This window comes from Trachypithecus francoisi, unplaced genomic scaffold, assembly GCF_009764315.1.
Source record: "Trachypithecus francoisi isolate TF-2019V2 unplaced genomic scaffold, Tfra_2.0 Contig01440, whole genome shotgun sequence".
Classification (NCBI taxonomy): domain Eukaryota; kingdom Metazoa; phylum Chordata; class Mammalia; order Primates; family Cercopithecidae; genus Trachypithecus; species Trachypithecus francoisi.
This window is the reverse complement of record NW_022681431.1, coordinates 29,993,600-30,006,253: the sequence shown is the minus strand read 5'-3', so window position 1 is coordinate 30,006,253 and position 12,654 is coordinate 29,993,600. Positions and strand designations below refer to the sequence as shown.

At 41.9% G+C, this 12,654-nt stretch overlaps 1 protein-coding gene across 7 annotated transcripts in view; it reads left to right on the top strand.

The window, feature by feature from the left end:
• The window catches only part of ANK1 (ankyrin 1), a 243,895-nt gene that overhangs the window by 78,996 nt on the left and 152,245 nt on the right, over positions 1–12,654 (top strand). The window lies entirely within an intron of this gene.

Below are 12,654 nucleotides of genomic sequence, written 5' to 3'. Positions count from 1 at the left end.
CCAGGATGGTCTCGATCTCCTGACCTCGTGATCCGCCCGTCTCGGCCTCCCAAAGTGCTGGGATTACAGGCTTGAGCCACCGCGCCCGGCCTATGTTTTATAATATATCTGTTTAAAAAGGTTTCCCAATCTCTTTCATAACTATACCCTTAGATATCTTCATCAAATGTCTAGTTTATTTCCAAATAAGATAAAATACTGAAACATTAACTGGTGAACATAAATTTAAGTTTATTTACATTTGGGTTCTTAAATTTTATAGAAAGACAAAACGTACTTGGGTTAGTAAATATGTCCTGTTCCACATTGAAAAGATATTCTATGAGGAAGCAGGAAGCATATATTTCTAGAAATGATGAAATATGCAGTCAACAAATGTTATGTGACAGTTCAAAATTGCTTGCTTCCTAGGTTTTCACTGGAAATTAGGGTTACTAAGTCTTAAAATTCTAATAATGTAATTAAAACTACTATAAATGATAAGAAAAACAATTCTGTATGGAAAGTGTACAAGAAAAGTAAGTTGTTATAAGGTATGAGGTTTTTTTTTGTTGAGGGAAAATAACTTTGTCTAGTTTAGAGGTTACTAAAAGGTTGTTTCAAAATGAAAGAAGGAAAGATGGGGGAAAACTGAACGGATATGAAGTTGGGAAGAAAGAGAGAAAGAGGGATCCCATAGGGTCAAACTGACTAAAATGGAATACATTTATTATAATGATTTTTAAAATGAGCCTTAATATCAAAAGTACACTGGTGCAAAACTAGAATTTAGTCTTCTCTTCTAACAACAAGGGTGCTTTGTAGTCTTAATAAGAGATAGTGAAATTTTTTTCCCACCTTTTGAGTGATCTGCCTTAAAAAACAAAAGAGGGTTCTGTGTTTTATCAAAATAATTTCCTGTGCTTCCTGTTTTCATTATTAGGTCTCTGATTACTTAAGAAAACTGAGTCTTCTCAATATTAAAAGAGTTGAGGCTTTTTATGATTATGTAAGCTTTTAAATATTTGCCTTTAAGCTCTCATGTCACTTGGATTTTCCTTCATAATGATCTGTGATCCTATTTAATGAAGTGTTTAAACCTTTCGATATTGGCACGTTCCAAAATCAAATTCAAAGTTAATCTTTTTGACCTCGAAATAACTTTGGGATTTTTCAGATGGGCTCCTGGAAGTTTTCAAAACCAAATTGTTCTCTCTTCTTATGAAACATACCTGGTAAGCTAATTAGGCTTATTTTATGTTACATTTGCATGGAAAGCATTATCAAGTAGGAAATGATGTTTAACTTTCTTTGAGTTATGTGGATATATGTTATTACATGCAATTCCTAGAAATCTGCTAAGTTCTGATAAATCAGTCATGATTCTAGTTGTTATTTTAAGATGTTGTTTGCCATGGAAATACAATGAATAATAAAACAATAAAATAAATAAAAATTTAAAAATAAAAAATAAAACAATAAAAATAAACAAATAGCTTGTCAGGTGCATCATTATTATAATGAACTCTCATCTGATCTTTAACCATGGCTATTTTAAGTCTTTGTCATTCATTTATTGTTTTACTTTAATTCTCTAAAAGCTTCTTTAAGGAGATTTACAGAAAACACTCTGACAAATATTTTGGAATACAGGTTTCTGATAACTTTAAGATCATACCATGAGACTGCATAGTAATCTCCAGAATTCTAGTAAGGAACCTGGTAGATTCATGAAACTGCTAATAACATGAAGCAGAATAAGAACTAATTACATGCAACTGAATGAGCCCAGGAGGAATACTTTTTTTTTTTTTAGGGGGAGTCTCGCTGTGTCCCCCAGGCTGGAGTGTAGTGGTGCGATCTCGGTTCACTGCAAGCTCCGCCTCCCAGGTTCACGCCATTCTCCTGCCTCAGCCTCCTGAGTAGCTAGGACTACAGGCGCCCGCCACCACGCCCAGCTAGTTTTTGTATTTTTGGTAGAGACAGGGTTTCACCATGTTGGCCAGGCTGGTCTTGAATTCCTGACCTCGTGATCCACCTGCCTTGGCCTCCTAAAGTGCTGGGATTACAGGCATGAGCCACTGTGCACGGCCTCTATGAATTTTTTAAAATGGCAATATAGTTATTTGCATAAGTTTAATAAGAATCTGTTCTTGTAACGGGACACAATTGGAAACACTGATTATGTTACCAATGCTTTGACTGGAATGTCACATTTTATAATATGCCAGACAACTTTAAGGACCTAAGGTTGACTTTATGGAGCCAATGAAGCCCTTGAAAAACAAAACAACCGTTCATATGGAAACGTTAAAGGTGGGTAAGGACTGTCACTTCTTGGCAGGCCCAGGAACCTCAGGATATTTTAGGGATCTTGAAAAGAGAGGAATTCACCCCAATCGACAGGTATTACAGACAAAGTCTGATGGCAAGTCCTTTGCTTAGCTTCCTAGCCTTAATAGGCTTTTAAAAGTCCAGTCTGAGATTCCTTATTAAAAGTTTCAGAAAAACAGACTTCAAAGAGCTTGTATGATCAATCACTATTCTTGCTGCACTTTTGTAAATGCTCAGGCCAAGTTTAAGAAGACTAAAGTTATTTTGCAGATATATTAGTCTTACTGTAATTATTTTTGGTAAAATTGGAGGTGACTGTAAGAAAATCCATGTTTCAGTAGAAACTATAGGGTACCTGTTGTTATATTCTGGCCTTCATGTTCCTTGAGATGTTTATCTACCTCTAAACTGGACTGGAACCTAAATTTCCTTAATATCTGGCTATGACTCTACAAGCTAACATTTCAGAATTTCTCCCACCTTTCTGACTTGGAATCACTAAAAACAAAAGCTGTCCATTTCCGGAAGCCCTGCAAGCTGAAGCCAGACGACCCGATGTGAACTTTGGAGAAATCACCACAACATCTTATGTAAGGATAACCTTTGTGCCTATTGCCCTATGGACCACTTAGACCACCAGAGACATTCAAACTGCAAAAAGTGCTTCGTTATAGCCCACAATCTAGAAATTTTCTCAACTGGCTGCCCTCCAGACTCAGAAATTTGGTTTATTCTCTACTCCAGTTATTAACTTACATTTTTCTTTTGTTGCCATAGAAATGACTCTTTGGTGGATTATTGGACAATCTACCAACTCAGTTTCTGGACTAAAAAACTTCTTGGGAGAGTTTCAGCCTGTCCGGGGCCTGTTAGGAACCGGGCTGCACAGCAGGAGGTGAGCAATGAGCCAGGAAGCATTGCTGCCTGAGCTCCGCCTCCTGTCAGGTCAGCAAATGCATCAGATTCTCATAGGAGTGTGAACCCCATTGTGAACTGTGCATAAGAGGGGTCTAGGTTGCACACTCCTTATAATTTAACTAATGTCTGATGATCTGAGGTGGAACAGTTTCATCCCAAAACCATCTCCCAACCTCCGGTCCGTGGAAATATTGTCTTCCACAAAACTGGTCCCTGGTGCCAAAAAGCTTGGGGACCTCTATTCTCTGGTGTATTTCATGCTGGTTATTCTAAGAAACTACAGACAAAAGAGTAGCTCTAAGAAGTTGTCCTTTTGTCAGGGAAATCTACATCTATAAAGGAAACCTACAGTAATGAAAGTATCTTTATCAGAAAGAGGACTGCTCTAGACAACTTTTACTTTTTATCTGCACAGCAGGACAACCTTTGCTGACCATGCATTTCCTCCGTTGACCTTCCATGGCTGGCCACTGCCTCCTCCTGGAGGCCCCAGGCCCTTCTTCCTTTCTACAGTTTAGGACACTCTATCAGCTTCAAACATCCGACCCTTGAGTCTCATATATTGTGGGATTTCCATGCATAAGTAGTATATAATTATTTTTTTCTCCCTGTTCATCTTATTATGTCAACTTAATTTATAGCACAGCCAAAGAACCTAGAACAGTGGGGAGAAGCCATTTTTGCTCCCCTGCAGACAAAATGAAGGAAAGTGAAGATATTTGAGTTGGATGATGATAACGAAGTGATTTGGAACTCATGGAACAACTATACATTAAGTGGGTTACTTGATGAATTAATATCAGCCTCAAGGGAGAGCTTTAGTGATGTGCTGCTGGGCCCCATCCCTGGCCATATACTGATTAACATTCCAGTTTACAGTTGCCTGCAGACATAGCAAGCAGCTTCATTTAATTCTCAGGGAGCCGGATCATTAAATGTATTCAGATGAGTGGAGGCTATAATTGCTCTTTGTCTTGTGTTAGGACATATACAAGTATGTTGTCACCACCTCTGAAAGATCTTGAGAAATATGGACAAACCGAAAGTACAGTCAGAGAAATTAACCATAATAATGATAACAATAGCTACATGTACTGAGCACATACCACATGTGAGCACTGCGTTGAGCATTGCACTGGCACAACCTCACGAAGTCTTCACAGCAGCCCTGTGAGGCGGACACTATTGGCAGTCCCATTGTGCAGTTGGACACACTGAGGTTTGGGAGGTTCTGTGCTCTGGCCTCTGCAGCACAAAGACTGGTGGAAGGGTCTGGCCTGTGGCCTGGAGAGGGCAGTCTGAGCCAGGGAGGGCAGTGCCATCCTATGTGTGGATGAAGGCTGAGGGGAAGGCTGTGGGTTTATTCCGAATGGAGCTGATGCGCAGAAGTGGAAGCAGAAGGTGGGAGCTGTGGCGCAATGGCAGCTCCTGTGTAAGGAGGGACTTCGAATCTTCTGAAACTGCCTTTGCAGAATTCTAAGTGATGAGAGCAAGCTAACATGACTGACTCCATCTTGCTTCTAATCTCATAGGCTAACTTATTTCTTGTTTTGTTTTTTGCTTATTCTGGCATGGAGGCCAAGATAACTATGAGAGGAATTTAGTTTATAGTTAAACTTTGAGGCAAGGAAAACTGAAACCCCTGCTCCCTTCCTGGGAGAGCGAAGCTGCATTCAGGAAACAAGGTTTGAATTATGGTAGAGGCTTGAGCTTTGCTAAAGGATAGGCAGAGTTAAACAATGAGCTGCCATGCTTAGCTTGTTTTTCTATAAATTGTGTACTGCCCCAGGGTCATGCAACCAGGGTAGGCAAGATTTATAACTTCTCTGACTATCCCTAGAGATAACATCACTACTGTGAAACCTAAAGAAGGGGCCTTTGAGATATTTTTTCAGATTTAGCATTTTCTCAGACCAAGAACCGCAACCCGGTCTTGAGACCCGCACCCGGGAACCGATGCACCTGCGTGAAGACGATTTTAGGTACCTCTGTGATGCCATCCATTGCTTCAGTTTCCCAGCCCCTGCCTGCCAAAGTACCCTTAAAATACCCCGGCCTCCGAATTTCTGGGGAGACAGGTGTGAGAAGTTTCTCCCGTTCTCTTGGCTCTCCCGGCCCTGTGGTCATGAGGCCTTCCTTTGGGGCAGTGCCTGTTCTCAGCGCATTTGGCTTTCTGGGCAGCGGGCAAGATGAACCCATCGGCTGTTACGCTTCGGCGGCACATTGCTCTGGAAGGCCAATGAGAGGCTGCACAGCTCCTCCTCAGGGATGCCAGAAGAGGGGTTCCACCCTGGATGACTCAGAGATGCTCTGCTCCTGTGTGGCCTGACGGACCTGCAGCCACTGCTTACAGACAGTGGGTTTGCCAGCCACTAAAGAGCCTTCACAGGGCTTCAGGGCAGCCTCAGCAGAGGGACCACAGATGGCTTCACCGTGGAAACACGTTCGTTCTGGGGAGGTCAGATTCACGGCCTGAGGGGTGCAGGAAACAAGCTGGAGTGGCCATTGCCCGAGCTTTCCCTTTTTTGGGGGGAAATAGAAAATAGCCTTCAACGTTTACACCTCCTGACATGAAACCGCAGATTCGCTGATTCTTCAGCTAATTTGTGCACATTCAGCATTTGTCAGTCTGACAGACTTTCCTCCCCCAGAGCCACCTGGATTTAGGAAATGCCAAGCTATGAATAATCAGGCCGACCTCGCCCAGATCTGAAAGCAGAAAGGAAAGAGCTTGGGCATTTAAATGCCCTTCAGGTTGGAGAATGATCCTTCAACAAGATGTTTTACGTTTTAAACTTTATAATCAGCAAATCAGGGGTAAAAATGGAATTTAGGGGAACCTGAAGCAAAATTCTTTTCACTCTCTCTCTCTGTCCTCCCTCCCCACTGCCTGCATATAACATGCCCTCCCCACATCTGTGGATCCCCGTGGCTCACAGTAACATGACAGTGGGAGAGTACAAGCCATCAGTTAACCTGAAGCAACAGGACTGATTATTTTCACAAAGTAGGAGAGGCAGAGCATCTAGGGTTTGGTCAGAAGAATGGATTCCAGCCTCAGTCAGTAATTAGCTGTAGGACCATGGGCAGTGCAGTGTCATGTTCTAAGTTTCAATTCTTCCCTATTTTTTATTTTAGAGACAGGGTCTCACTATGTCACCTGGGTTGAACTGTAGTAGCACGATCATAGCTCACTACAGTCTGACCTCCTGGGTTCAAACGATCCTCCTGCCTCAGCCTCCCAAGTAGCTGGGGCTACAGGCATGTACCCCCATGCCTGGCTGATTAAAAAAAAATTTTGTAGAGGTGGGGTCTTGCTATGTTGCCCAGGCTGGTCTTGAACTTCTGGCCTCAAGTGTTCCTCCTACCTTGGCTCTCAAAGTAGCTGGGATGACAGGCGTGAGCCACCATGCCCAGTCCCAATTCCTCCCTTTGTAAAACGGAAATAATAACAATTTTTCATGGTAATTGAAACTCCAGGATGGTTTTGAGTATCACACACCATAGTGCATGTTGAGTGTTGGCTAATTGCTCTATGTTATTTCTATAATGATTGTAAGATGGAGACCTCCTGCTGGCTTGGAAGTGTTCACAGAGCTGTGTATTTGGTGTAGATGTAGTGTTTGTTTTATGGATCCTCAAAGGATTGGGATAATTAGCTAAATAAATATTGGCTAAGCCAGCATGTGTAAGGTAGTCATGCCCTTAGCTCAGTAACATGCACAGAAAGACCCTTAAGGCATGAGGTCAAAGTGGAGATTAAGAATGACTCCCCATTTAAGGAGACTCATCTGGGGAAGTGTGAGCCCTGGACGAACCACACTTGTGTGGTCACCTGGGTCTGGCCATCCACAGGCAAGAACAAGACTTGCAGGGCAGTCATGCAGCTGGGTGACTAGTGGGGATGATAATCCTATAGCAAAAAGTTAAAAAATAATAATATCAAGTACCCTTTGCCAGCACGGTGCAGAGAAACACTCATTTTCTGGTTGGAAAATCTATAATGCCAATAAGGCCTCAGAAATGTTCATAAGCTTTGACTTCAGCCAGTCTAGAAAATTATCTGGGAAAGATCTTAAGGAAACAGTCACATTCAAGAGCACAAAATCTTAATTGTAACATTGTCTAAATTAGCCAAAAAAAATTAGGAAGCATTTATGTGCAACAGTAGGGGGTGGATTAAATGCAACAGCAAACATTCTTATTTTTATTTTTATTATTTATTATTATTATTTTTGAGACAGAGTCTCGCTCTGTCACCCAGGCTGGAGTGCAGTGGGCATGATATTGACTCACTGCAACCTCCGCCTCCCAGGTTCACTTGATTCTCCTGCCTCAGCCTTCCAAGTAGCTGGGATTACAGGTGCCAGCCAGCAGGCCTGGCTAATTTTTGTATTTTTAATAGAGACGGAGTTTCACTATGTTGGTCAGACTGGTCTTGAACTCCTGACCTCAAGTGATCCACCTGCTTCGACCTCCCAAAGTGCTGAGATTACAGGCTTGAGGCACTGTGCCTTCCTTACAACAGGTAAGTGGCATGTCCCAGGTTCCATGGCCTAAGTAACAAAGACTTGCCCAGGGCTGAGACCATCTTACTCCAGTGCTTTTCTCTAGACAAGGAGCTGTCAGGAAAAGTTGCTCTGGAATTGAAACAACCCCATGGGAGCTTGCATGTGATCAGAAATTGCATGGTGGGTCTGCAGTGGTGGGCCAGAGCGGTCTGAGTTGGTGCAGCAGGTAGCCACAGGGCATGGCACTCATAGAGGAGGTGGAGTGTCCCCAGCCCTGGCCTGCTCTGCAGAGAAGACCTTTTCTGGGTCTGGGCTTAGAGCAGAGGGCTGCTGACCTTGGGGCTGGCCAGGCACGGTCTCCAGAAGGAGTCCTTCTCTTCCTCTTTCATCATCATCTCTTCTCCCTCCTCCTCCTCTCCTCCTCCTCTTTCCCTCCCTCCTCCTACCCCCTTCTTTTGTCCCCATTCCTGTCCTCTTTCTCCCCTCCTCCTCCTTTTTGTAGAGAGAAACCCAATCCTCCTTCCCACTCCCTTCTTTGGCTCCCCCTTGTAGACGCTGGGAGAGAGGGAAGTTTTGGAGACATGATCTGGCTTTCTTCAATTAGCGTCCTTTGAACACTAATATTTTACTCTCAGATTTAAAAACAAGACAGAGGAAGTCAGTGCCCTAAGATTTCAAATATTATCTCAGAGGGGATCAGAGATTTTATGTGATACCACCTGGCCTCATCAGTATCCTCTTCATCATGACCACTGCCACCACCAGCACCGTGCAATCCATCCAGGACACCAACCCCTCTTCAATGCCATTTCCTGTCAACTCCTAGGGATAGTCCTGCTCACAGATACAAGGTGCGATGTTGGGCCAGCCATTCACAGAAAGAAGGTGAAAGGGCCATAACAGACAGGGCAGTACAGACTCTCTGTTTCCAATGCTGGACTTGAAGGGAGTATAAATTAACATAAATAAACTAAAAGTGACTTGAAGCCACATTAGAGTCTTATCTGGGAGGCAATACAGTGTCATGGTTAAGCATGAAACTTAGATTGAAGTCTCCATTTCTCACTGGTTCTGTGACCTTGGTAAGCACCTCTCTTGCCTTGGTCATCTAATCAGTAACAGGGGGGTTATCACAGTGCCTGCCCCATCAGACTGCTGGAGTCATGAGTGAATAATGATGCAGAACTCTAGACCGCGTCTGTTTTTTTCACCCATTGCATACCTAGTACTATCACTGGCACATAATAGGTGCTTGGTAAATATTATGAGAAAGACAGATGAGAGAATAAATGAATGATGAACAAATGAATGAATGAGAACATAGTAAGTGCTTAATAAATGTTAATTATTAGCATAGTGAAGTATCTAATTCTTCCATCCCTCTTATAAGGATAAGAAGTATAATTTTATGGATTTGCTTTTTCGCCTCTTTTTCTCACATCTGTGGATGGTAAAACTGTTAGCAGCAGGAGCATGATCCAATGCAGGCATAACCAGGGATTTCTGAGGACAAAAAGGGCCTGAGACATCTATAAACTGGATGATCATCACGGAAAACCATTGAGAGTGGAGTCTGTCACAATCTGCTGTCTTACAACATTGTGTTGCTTTTTTCTTTTGAGACAGAGTCTAGCTCTGTCGCCAAGGCTGGAGCACAGTGGCACCATCATAGCTCACTGTAGCCTCAAACTCCCAGGCTCAAGCCATCATAGCTCACTGTGGCCTCTAACTCCCAGGCTCAAGCGATTCTCCTGTCTCCCGAATAGCTGGGCTTACAGGTGCCATCACGCCCAGCTAATTTTTGTATTTTCAGTAGAGACAGGGTTTCGCCATGTTGCCCAGGCTGGTCTTGAACTCCTGACCTCAAGTGATCTTCTCTCCTTGGCCTCTGAAAGTGCCAGCATTACTGACACGAACCACTGCACCTGGCCTGTGCTGCTTTTATATTATCTTTTTCCTCCTTTTTCCCCTTTATCTTGCTCCTTTTTATACATAATAGTGCAAAGAACAGGGGATGCATGAACTCTGCTCTGGAAAGATACTGGACAAATCGTGTTATCTCCCTAGGCTGCCATTTTATTCTCAAAATGAGGACATGAGTGCCATCACTCTCTGAGTTCTTGTCCAGTCTATCATAGTCTGGTTCTGTGATTTTTAAAAATAGCTTAACGTCAAGGTATATTTGAGTGCCTAAACTTGCAGTTTCAAAGTGTAGCCTGGGGACCCAGGGAGCTCCCCAAAGACCCTTTCAAGGGGTTCTAGGGTCAAAATTCTTCACAATACGGCAATGTTATTGGAATTTTTCACTTTCTCTCTCTTGGAAGTGTAAAGGATATGAAAAGCTCGTTAATATTCTTTGTGATTCCACTCTGTAACCAGCCTTTAAGAAATTACCACTTGCTGAGTTTTTATGTGGTATACAAAAGAATTTCACAGTTAACTGAAAAGGCTATTAAAATACTCCTCCTTTCTCCAACTACATATCCAAGTGAAGCCAGATCGTCATATACCTCAACCGACACAACCTATTCCACCACATTGATGTAGATAGCAATATGGGAACGTATCTGTTTTTTCTTAAGCCAGACATTAAACAGATTTGCAAAAATGGAAAGCAGTGACCCTCTTTGCACTGATTTTTTTTGGAAAATATAGTTATTTTTCAGAAAAATATGTTGTCTGTATTAATATGAAACTGGTTTATTATGCTATGTTCAAATGAACTAATATATACATAGTTTTAGAAACTCTCAGCTTTAATTTCTGATATAGTAAATCTTGCTAGATATAACTCACATTTAAGAAAGAGCTCTATGGGGCTGGGTGGAGTGGCTCATGCTTGTAATCTCAGCACTTGGGGAGGCTGAATCAGGAGGATCGCTTGAGCCCAGGAGTTCAAGGCCAGCCTGGGCAACATAGTGAGATCCTGTCTCTACAAAAAATAAATTTAAAAAATTAGCTGGGTGCAGTGGCACAAGCCTGTAGTCCCAGATACCTGGAGGCTGAGGTGGGAAGATTGCTTGAGCTCAGGAGTTCTAGACTGTAGCAAGCCATGATCGTAATAATGTGCCCCTATCTGGGTGACAGAGCAAGAATCTGAGAGAGAGAGAGAGAAAGAAAGAACTTTATGAGAGAGAAAGAAGAGATAGAGAAAGAGCTCTATGAGAGAGAGAAACACACACACACACACCACACACACACACACACACACACACACACAGAAAGAAAGAAACAGCTCTATGGGGTCCTTAATATTTTTTAATGTAAAAGGGTCCCGAGATCAAAAAGTTTGAGTTCCATTCAACACTATTCGAAGTTTACCAGAATGAGTGGGAGTTTGTCCTTGAATTTTTAAAAAATTAATTAAGCATCTGTTGTTTAACCTCTTAAAGCTTTTAGTTCCCCCACCCTTCATGCAGACTTTTAAAAAAGACTAAGGTCACTTCTCTGTTTTGATCATGTTTTGCCTGAATGTGGGAATTTCGTAGCACTCTAAGCCAGTGCCGAGCAGATGGAGATGTGTAAGGTTTAAGCGAATGAGAATCAAGTTTTCAGAATCTGGAATATGTTCTAAAAATATTGATCCTTAAACTCATAGCCTGAGCAAACATTTAACATTAAATAAAGTAAATCAGTAATCTCTCTCCCATAGTTACCCTCTCATTGAAAAAGACCAGATTATTTTGTAGGCAATTCATTAATCCCTCTCGTAGCCAGGGAGAGAAACCAGTCAACTCACCTTGTGAGTTTAGTATGGTATGATACTAAAACTGGAGACAATTTAGGAAAATAAAATGATAGGCCAATGTGGGGGTTTTAAATATGTACATATTCTTTGATATACTTCCCTTGGACAATTACCCTGCCGTTGAGGGTGGGCTGGTTTAGTGACTCGCTTCTAGCAAATATGTGATGATATGTGATGTCTAGACTAGGCCGTGATAGCCTCGTGGCTTCTGCCTTCTCTCTTGGGTCACTCTGGGAAAAGCTAGCTGCAGTGTAAGAGGATGCTTGGCAGTCCTGTGGAAGGTCCATGTGGTGAGGAGCTGAGAGCTTCTGCCAGCAGCCATAGGAGGATCTTGGAAGTGAATCCCAGCCCCAGTTGGGCCTTCAGATGACTGCATCCCCAGCTGACACCTTGATGGCAACTTCTTGAGAGATGCTGTGCCAGTACCACCCAGATGAATTGCCCCTGAATCCCCAATCCACAGAAACTCTGAAATACTAAATTTATGTATTTTAAATCAGCACAATTGGGGGCTACTTTGTTATGCAACAGTAGCAAAATAAAATAACCAATATAACTTACGAATATACAGGTGTAAAAATCCTGTAGAAAATTCCACAACTCTAATTCAGTGGTGCTATATTACTAATAATTCATTATGACCAAGAAGGGTTTAACCCAAAAATGGAAGGATAGTTTAGTATTAGAAAAATCTATTAATGCAGTGTACCACCTTCACAAAAAAGGAAAATAAAAATTTGGATTTCAACATTCATTCATGATTAAAATTTTAATAAACTGAGACTAGAAGCTAACTTCCTTAACTAATACAAAGATATTCACAAAAGTCCTACATAAACATTATACTTAATGGTAAAACTTTAAAAGCAGCTCCATTTAAGTCAGCAACTAGATAAACGTCCTATCATTGTTTCTGCTCAAAAATATATTGGATATCTTACCCAACATAATAGAGCAAGAAAAGCAAAGAAGGGGCACAAAAACTATAAAAGAAGAGAACAAAATGTCCTGATTTGTGAATAATAATTGTCTATAGAGAAAAATCAAAGAGAATCATCGTCAATTTTTTTGAAGGCTAGTCAAGTGAAGCAGTGGGAATGGAGAAGGAACAAATAAATCTGTAACTGAATGTGATCAATTAGTTGTAAACATCACTGCACTCGG